Source organism: Perognathus longimembris, chromosome 10 (assembly GCF_023159225.1).
Source record: "Perognathus longimembris pacificus isolate PPM17 chromosome 10, ASM2315922v1, whole genome shotgun sequence".
Lineage (NCBI taxonomy): Eukaryota > Metazoa > Chordata > Mammalia > Rodentia > Heteromyidae > Perognathus > Perognathus longimembris.
In genome coordinates, this window is record NC_063170.1 from 26,658,491 (window position 1) to 26,667,803 (window position 9,313).

Here is a 9,313-nt window from a genome sequence, read left to right on the forward strand (position 1 = left end):
CTAATCAGAGTATTAAGTTCTTCAGACCATGTGATTGGCTCACCCATGTACAGTTGGTCAAGAGAAGCCAATCAGGTCTAAGCACTACCAATCTGGGGACTTTTGCTCTGTGACTAGAGCAATAACCACTGGCCTTGGAGTGGGAAGGATAGAAGCTGGTTGTTGTCAGACTTTTTTTTTTTTTTTGTAGATATCCTGCCTGTGACATAAGAGGAGGATGAAAGAAAAGATACATTGCTCAACTTGCTATATTGTGCCAGTCCCATTTATGCTCTTATTTTTCAGTAACACAAACCATATATTCTGCATAGGTATGACTACTAATGTGAAGACACACATTTGCCATCTTTCCTTTTTCTTCTTTTGTTTGTTTGGGTATTGGGCTTGAACTCAGGATGTTGCATTCTCACTTGGCTTTTCTGCTCAAGGATGACTTTTGAGCCATTTCCACGTCTGCCTTTTTACTGGTGAACTGGAGGTAAGAGTCTCACAGATTTGTCCACTGAGCTGGCTTCAAACCATGATTCTCAGATCTCAGTCTCCTGAATAGCTAGGATTACAGTCATGAGCCACTGGCACTTGGATTGTCTTTTTTCCCCTCAAGCTTCATAAAACTATTTTCTTACAATAATCACCTATTCATTTCTGGTCTGTCAGGTACATCTGAATTTCAAGGTCCTGGAAACAAGATGATAAGTACACAGGCCTCAGGTCTCTTCATGATGGACTCTGAGTTCAAGTCCATTCTTTCCCTTCTCTTTGGCTTTGACTGTTAGGAGAAGGGGACCTATCTCCTTGTTGATCTGAGAGGGTTACTGCAGAGCTAGAAGTCCAGGCTATCTTCCCGTGGGTTCCACAGGTTTGAGGATACCTCCTTGGGTTTCAGAGTGGTTTACCTCTCTCTCCTTTCTCTCTCTCTCTCTCTCTTTCTCTCTCTCTCTCTCTCAGATTTACCTTCCTAATTAGGTTTTGCTTGGGCAAATATATGAGGATTAGTCTGTAATCCACAAGCTCACAGAAAGTGAGGGTGGATGGCCTCAGGAGGAGATGTTTGTTGTGGAAAACTCACATAGCCTGGGGTACATGTGGATAGTGAATATGTGCTTGCTTTCAAACAAGTCACCTGCTACTTATTTAACCTAGTTAAGGGTTATTAATTATATTCTAGGTGTTGGGGGTATAGAATTAAGGAGGATAAGGGATCTATCTCAATGGGCTCTAGTGAAGGGAAGAGATAATAGGAGGGAAAAGTTGAGTGGTTTTGGGTGCTCAGGCTTCTGGGATGCTTCCTGATGCTAAGGAAGACAGAGCTCTCATCTGCTGAGGCTCCACCTTCAAGTTCTTAAGCCTGGAAAGTGCAAGAAGCTTGCTGTAGTTTGGATCATAAATATCTCCAAAGGTCTATGCATTGAAGGTTTAGTCTCCAGTCCATGGTGTGGAGCCTTCAGAAGGTGGGGTCTGGTGGAAAGAAGTTAGGTCATTGTGAACTCATATTCTTCCATTCTTTCTCTTTGCTTTTCCAGTGCTATGAAGTGAATGGGCCTTTTCTACTCTGCTACCGCAGGCCCAAAGCAGCATGGCCAAGAGACCATGGATGGAAACATCGGAAACTACGAGCCAAAATAAAAACTTTCCTCCTTAGAACCTGGTCTTTGCAGCTACTTGTCAAGGCACTAGAAATTGACTAACATATCTCTTTAATTCACCCTTAGCCTGTGTTTGGCTTCTCTTGTGTCCAGTTCCTGAGTTTATACCTCATGATCAATTGTGCCTACTGTAGCTCACCTTCTCAGAGCCCATGTCCTCTCCCCCACTCACCCGGACAGAGAACATCAGATTCTCCATTTGGTCTTCCCTTCTTCTCATGGTGAAAGCCCTTGGGGCCCCTCAGGGGCAGGAAAAGGACAACCATCATGTCTTCTCTCTGGCAGCTCTTCAGTTCAGGACAACGTGGGGTTGAAGAAGTGTGGGGTGAGAATCATGGGAGATATTGAGGTGGCCTTGGTCAGGTCCTAAAAGATGTGTCCACATTATTCCCCTAATCATGGCTACCTACTCACCTGACACTTGGTCACCCAAGCAAAGACCCTTTCTGTATGATAAAGACCTGCTCCTGTGGGGAGAAGGGGTGTTCCCCAGGAGGGGATGCTCCCCAGGAGGAGGTGCTCCTCAGCAGAGAGGCCCTCTGAAGCATGCAAAGTGCTCTTCTTAAAGCTCGGAACAGGTTTTCATCTGCAAGCCATGTTGCTCAGTAAACATGTGTCTGGAGGGTGGGAGAGGATGGGTCCTTCTATAAGGGTGAATGAGATAGAGGATGGGTTCTCCTCTGGGGATGGATGTCACCATTGCAGCCTGGGGACGTGGTGCCTTCTTAGCTACTGGACCTGGGGCTGCTACAGGACTTGAGAATGGAAGTACAGGACAGCGAAGGGCACCCAGACTTTAGCAGGCCATGCCGCTCTCCACTGTAATCATTGCTCACACATGGCCCACCGCTCTCAGGAAGGTCAGCCTCCTCTCATTGAGGGAAGCCTGCATCTGTTAGTAAATTTAAATGATGAGTTAAATGGGGTTTAGATGGTATCACAAAAAGGCATGTCCTCTATCTAACAACTGCCAGGCCATTAGCTGTAGTGGAGCTGTGCACCACCACGGCAGGGTGACTCCTTCCTCCTGCCCAGCCCCCCACCCAGGCCTGGCATTTCAGAAGCCTCGGTTTTGGCAAGGAGCAGGAAGAGGCAGTGGTTGTGACAGGGTGGGAGAAAGGGACTACTGCAAACATTCCTGCCTTTCTGCCATCTTCCTTGTCCTGGATCCTCAGCTTGGAGACTGTATTATTTCACCTAGCAGAGCTGGGAAGCAACTGAGTCCAGCCTTCCTCATTAGATCTGGGGAAACTGAGGTGGGAAGGGGGTTGGGGGCTCTGTCTTGCCTCCTGCTGTAGGGGATGGCTGTGCCTTTGAGAACTGGGATGGCTCGCTGCTGGCCCGTCCCACCTCCTTCCGGGTTCTACCTGAAGAGATAGCAAACCAGCCCCCGCCTCTCGGCGGCGAGCACGTGTGTCGTGATGGCACCAGGCCGAGCCAAGAGGCCGGGCCTCTGCGGGAAGTTCCGTGACATCACAATGATGGACATGCTCATTAGCCTATCGCTAGCACCTGGCCAGTCCCTCCCCTTTGCTCGTCACTATTGCTGTAAGTCTGTTAGCCCCTCCCTTGAATAAACAGAATGCTCTTTGAAGCTTCTCCGAGAGCCCACGCGCCCCTGTCTTCCTTGGCAAGTATAGGGAGGGGAAGGGCATTCTCGCAACCACATGCTGACTGAGGCTGCACATGGACCTCGCTTCCGCAGTTATTTCTACTGGCCAGAGGATATGCGTGAGAGTGATAGGGGACCACACAGAAGGGGCAGATAGGCCCAGGATCTCTACACGGAAGGAGGTATAGAGCTTAGCCTGGCAAATGACGCCCAAAGTGGGGCATGAACCCAAGACCCTGAGATTAAGAATCTCATGCTTTACCGACTGAGCTATCCATGGCATCAGCTGGATACATTTGGGGACCTCTGGGCAGGGCACTTCAGTGCCATCCCTTCTGCTGGTCCTGCAGCTGTCTGAGAATGACACTGTCTCCAGTGTAGGTAGGATGATACTCTCATGCTGCCAAAGGCCCCCCCATAGTTTGGGGGGCTTCCCTGCTCTAGGTGACAGTGGGAAAAACTTGAGTCTCTCATTTCTGCTGCTATCTGTTTCATGGCCCCTGACAGTTCTTGCTCATTCCAAGGACCTGGAACATGAATATAGAAGGTGTGGTCAGGAAAGAAAGCTATGTGCCAGACTCTAGTATCCCAGCCTCTCTCCACCACAGGCGCAGAGCTCTGTGGGGAGCTAGGCTGCTCTGCCTGGCTCTACCTTTAGAAGGCATTCTATCCCCAAATATCAGGCTGCTAGAACATTGGTGGTCCTGGTTCTCCCTCTGGCCCCTGACATTCTTTAGGAGACAGGATTCCTACTTGAGTTCACAGGGTCCTGTCTGCAGAGTTCTATCTTTAGGAAGTGTATCCCCATATTCTAGGCTGGTGGACAGTTTGTACTTGAGATTACGCTATGGGAATCCAGCTTTCATTCTTGCCTGTTCCTGCACCACCTTCTGCAGGCCTTTGACCTCTCTCCATCCCCTACCCCTGGGTAGCCATTAGGGTTCCTAGGTAGAGATCAGACCTTGAGAAAGAAGAAGGGGGAATACCACTCAGCATGATTTCCCCTCCCCTTCCATCTCATTGGCTAGAATAGGGCCACACAGTCCCCTGTAAGCCAATCATTGGTCATCATGGGACAACTGTGATTGGCTGAGGCCTATGGGCGCCCATCTTTTGAGGCTAGGAAGATGCTGACCATCACCCAAGTACCAGGTTCTGACAAGAAGCCTGGCTATTCTTGAAATTCCCCTTCTTGTGTTGGCATACTTACATTAGTTTCCTGAAGCTAAATCACTGTAAGTTTGGGGGCTTCAAGCATCAGAAACTTCTTTAGTCACTGAAGATGACGGGGCTCTTGGGATAATCCAGAGTGATCATCTCATTTCAAGATCCTTAACTTGATTCCATCAGCAGAGACCTATTCATGCTGTCTAGGAGTATGGATTCCTCTCTCTCTCTCTCTCTCTCTCTGACTATTAAAGAATTAAGAAACAGGAAAATGTTTAAGGTAAACAGCACACATTCATTTGAAAGTGAAAGAAAAGACATGAAAGGAAGTATGGAGCCTCTGCACCTGGAAAGGAGCCCAAAAAGGAGTCCAAAGGAGTCGTCTCAGAGGTGTTTTCTATAGTATGGGCTCCTCTCATATCTCATCCTTGGACTTTGTGCTGATAGTTTAATGGCTTGTTTATGTACCATTTCATCCATTGAGCAGGCACCTGGGGCATTATGGGAAGAAGTGTGTGAGTGGAAACACACAGTATTATGGGAAGAAATGTGTGAGTGGAAACACACAGTATTATGGGAAGAAGCATTTTAGCAGGAACTCAAGGCACTATGGGAACAAGAAATATCATGACAGGCCACATATTATTTGCCACATGTTATGTCCACCACTTTTTATCCCTAGCTACCTAACAGTTCCTCACTTCCCCCTCTCTTTTCCTCATTACTTTCCAGAGCACGCAATGCCCACAGATTCCTGGAGTTAGGATACAGCTACTTCTTTGTGAGAACCACCATTCAATTCACGTCAATGTTCTTTAGCTCTGACAGCAGCAGAGACAATGGTGATGCTCAGACTTGTCTTGGTTGTCAAACAACAAACCCTGAGTATCAAACAGAGGACCACATAAGACTTTGACCTGAGATGCTACACACATTGGCAGTGCGAGGCCTGCTTGGAGGATGGAGAAAAGTTGTATCTGCTTTGGGGTTTACCTCTAACCTTCTCTGTAGTTCATTTTCCACCACTGTCCCATTTGGTCTCTTGACTACCTGAATTTTCCTGTGATTTCTGAATCCTCTCATTGTCCCCTGGCCGACATCTGAGAGCAGCGAGTGGCCTGCCTGCATTGAAAAGGAAAAAGTTTCTGCAAGACCCACCTGGGGCTGGAAGCCTTGAAGTTGCTGTGGGTCTGGGGCTTGTGAAGGGAAGCTGCGATTGGGGAGGGCTGGCTGGAGGGAGGGGACTTGTCCTAAAGGCCAGAGATGGAGTCATGAGAGATCCAGGGTCCTTGGTCTGGGGTGTGAGGGTGCATATGTGTAAGGACCTGTGAGCTATCCACTTGGAGCATTTGGGGTCCTGCAGAGCCTCAACTGGAAGCCCCCATTGTTGCATTTGCTAAGCCCCCAGGTCTGAAAGCTAGAGGCCCAGGGAGAATGAAACAGTCTGGGCAAAAAGGCTCCAAGGCAGTTCAAAGATAGAGAGAGACTGAGGGTGAAGTTTTCAAGCTACATCCAAGGGGAGGGCTTTTCATCTGCCAGCCTTTGAATTGGGAATCAAGGCGGGCAAAGTTACTACCAGGTTAAAGTTTAAATGGCACAGAAAGGGGAGACGGCAAGATGAAAGTCCCGTCCGTCTGGCCAGGGGAACAAAGCCGGAGTCCAGCCTGGGCACCTGGCCGTAGCGGCACCGAGTTACAGCAGTCCCAGGCAGGAGGGGCTGCCACTCGGCCATTGTTCAGCTGAGGAACCAAAGTAATTGAAAGGAAAGGTGAGCCAAGGAGAGGCAGCCATCATGTGTGACTGCCTGGATTGTTAGAAAATAATTTAAAGGGAACAGGCCCATCAAGCAGTTCCTCTTATGGAAATGCCATCATTGAAAAGAAAGGAAGGGACAGGTAGGGAAACCTTTTCATTCTTTGAAAGAGTTTTTTTTTTTTTTTCCCCTCACCAAGTATAGACTAGAATATCATTTGAACACTTGAACATTTTAGAAACTTGCTTCATTCTCAGAATGCCCGGGTTGGGCCTTTTCCAGGATCTTGTATGATGGAGGGGACCCAGGGCTGGGGAGAGGGAGATTATAGGCTGTATACCCATAGCTTGGCACCCTGAGATCTAGCTTCCTGATTTCCTGGGAATCCTGGATTTCCTTTTCTTCCTGGTTCTGCTTTCAGCTCTCCTATCTTAATAGTCCCCAGTCCATGTGATTAATGTGAGCTGGTTAATGTGAGCTGCGACTTTGAGGGTCTTGGAGAGACGAATTGGTGTGTTAGTATGGTTCCCCCTCCCTTAGACCCTGAACACTTCCCATTTGTAAGGCCCACCCCTGGGAGGGCTCCATGCAGATGCCCCTCACCTATTTAGTCTGTACCCAGTACCTGAATTACCCATCTGTAATATGGAGGTCAGATCTGGCCAGCGCCATCATGGGCTGTTGAGGGGTGTCAGATTGACTCCATCTCAGATTAAAGAGAGCTGAAGCTGACTCCATCTTCACTAAGATCTCCCCTGCCCTATCCAGAGAAGTCCCCCTTCACTGTGATAACATTGTGTAAACTGCTTGACCACCTGAGTAGTGGTCAAGGTTAAACCTGTGCCCTTCCCTGAGTAGGCATATCCACCTGCATCATGTGAGCCCCACCAAATCTGTGTGCCAAGTCTAACTTAAATGATAGGTTGGTTCAAACAGTTACTATGAGGCAGATTGTAACTCCATTGGCCACCTGCGTGTGACCTGGCAGGTTCTGTAAGTGTTATAACTTCATTGGCCATCTGTGTGTGGCAGGCTTGACCATGTGGTGTTTGCCTTTATAACCTGACTTGAGCATGGCCCAGGGAGTGTGGTCCCACCTCCTGAGCCTGGGCTGCGGCTCTGGCCAGCCAGCTTGCTTTTTATGGTCGCAGTTCCAGCTCCCGAGTCTGGCCTGTGATCCTGGCCAGTGTACTTTTTACTTCCCCAATAAATCCATCTTTTTACTTGAGAGTGTCTCTGAGTGGTGGACTCTTGGAGGGATAGGGGAATCCCCCTCCTTGGACCCCATTACATGTGGTCCCCTGTCGGGGTCCTTCGCCCCCAGCACTCTCCTGGCCAGCGGGAGAGGCGGGGAAGCACGCCCCGACCGAGGCGGGCCAAGAAAAGGTGAAGAGTGGATGGACTGCCCGCTCCCAGGCCCCCTTTCGCTGGAGGACAATCAGACAGCCCGGGAGAGTGTCACGCTTTACTGGGAGGAGCTTTGGCCTTAAAATGGCAGGAGGGTGAGGGGTGTGCGTGCACCTAGCTAGGGACTGAGGGTCGGCCTGAGATGTCTGTCAAGGGTGGAGGGCCGAGGGACCAATCCTAAGAGGCGGCCTAATTCTACGTCACAGCCCACAGGACCGCCTCCGGGTTCACCTCCAGGCGCCATCTTGGCTACACGTGGTCCCAAGGCTGGGAGGCGGGGCCAGCTAGAACCGCCTTTCCGGTTCGGTGTAATAGCCACGCAGCCCCAGGGCTGGGAAAACAGGTGGGGCCAGCCGGGCATGCCCCACAGTCCTCTCCCTTGGGGGGACCCCATTACAACATCCAATCCACCTGGCCACACCTCCCACCTTTCCTTATATAATTGGGCTCAACACAAGTCCCCACTCTCTTTCCTTTTCCCTCTTACTCCCTTTCTGTCTTTCCTTTTCTCTCTTGCTCTCTTTCTTTTCTTTCTCCTCTTCTTCCTTCCTCTCTGTTTCCTCACATCTCCATCTCATGCAGGCCACAGTCTGCTCTCCCCCCAATAAACTCTTTTTCTGCATGAACCATGTGGCAGGTTTCCTTTCTGGAAAACCTTACACCATTCACACTTTTATAGACAGAGCTTCTGTGTTCCCAGGATCTGATGGGACCCAGGGGGGATCCTTGAGAATGTGGTTTGGGTTTTCTTGAATAAAACATGCTCAAAATGACCAACACTAATCAGATGCCTACTGTGTGCCAGGCAGAATCTAGTGAGCAAGACATAGACCCTGTGTGTAGTTGTTTATAGTCTAGTGAGAAGGTGGGCAAATAAGCAAGCAGTAATACAGATTGATAAGAACTAGGACAAGGCTGGGCATTATGAGATCACGTCTATAATCCTAACTACTGAGGCTGAGATCTACAGATCAAGATTTGAAGTCAGCCTGAGCAGAGAAGTCTATGAGATTCTTGTGTTCCATTAACTACCAAAATATCAAAAGTAAAGCTGTGGCTCAAGTGGTAGAACATTAGCCTTGAGTGAAAAAGCTAAGGGACAGTGCCTAAGCCCTGAGTCCTTGAGTTTAAGCTTTAGTACTGGTCCCCAAAAAACAAAAACAAACAAAAAACCCCAAAAAACAAAAAAAGGGGGGGGGGAATCCTAAGACAGAGGAATCGCTAGAATATGTGGGAGGATAGAGTTAATATGGCTTTTAGGGACGTTTGACGGTATAAGATGACATTCATTAGTTGTTAGAAAATGAACTTACCATTTCTAGCCAAGATGGTATAATGACTCTGTTTTCCTCTCCATTTGACACAGTGAAAAAACTAGACAAGAAATGTGAAGATGAATTACTGGACATTGAGAAATGAAGAACTCTCTTGGGGAATCAAAAGAGCCCTGTGGCAATGCCGGTTCTTAATCCCCTGATCAGGGAGGAGGCTGGCAGATGTTCTGGGCTGAGGAGGCAGAGCCGAGTGTCAGGAGCTGAACGCCTTTGGAATGTACAGAAAGAAGAGTCTGAGGGAGAGAGCCTCACTCAGAGAACCCTGAGAGTCAAGACAGTCATACCACAGAACCAGTCATTCTGGTGCACTCATGGGCTTTGGATCTGAAGTGTGGGAGAGGCCTGGCCCCCAGCGTGGCACTGTTGGAAGGTGGTGAAAGCTTTCAAAGGTGGA

The 9,313-nt window shown here is 48.8% G+C and overlaps 1 non-coding gene across 1 annotated transcript; it reads right to left on the minus strand.

Annotated features, from left to right (window-relative positions):
• Window positions 1–3,465: 3,465 nt before the first annotated feature.
• On the minus strand, window positions 3,466–3,539 carry Trnak-cuu. Its single transcript has one exon. It is a non-coding gene; the product is annotated as a tRNA-Lys (tRNA).
• Window positions 3,540–9,313: the final 5,774 nt, after the last annotated feature.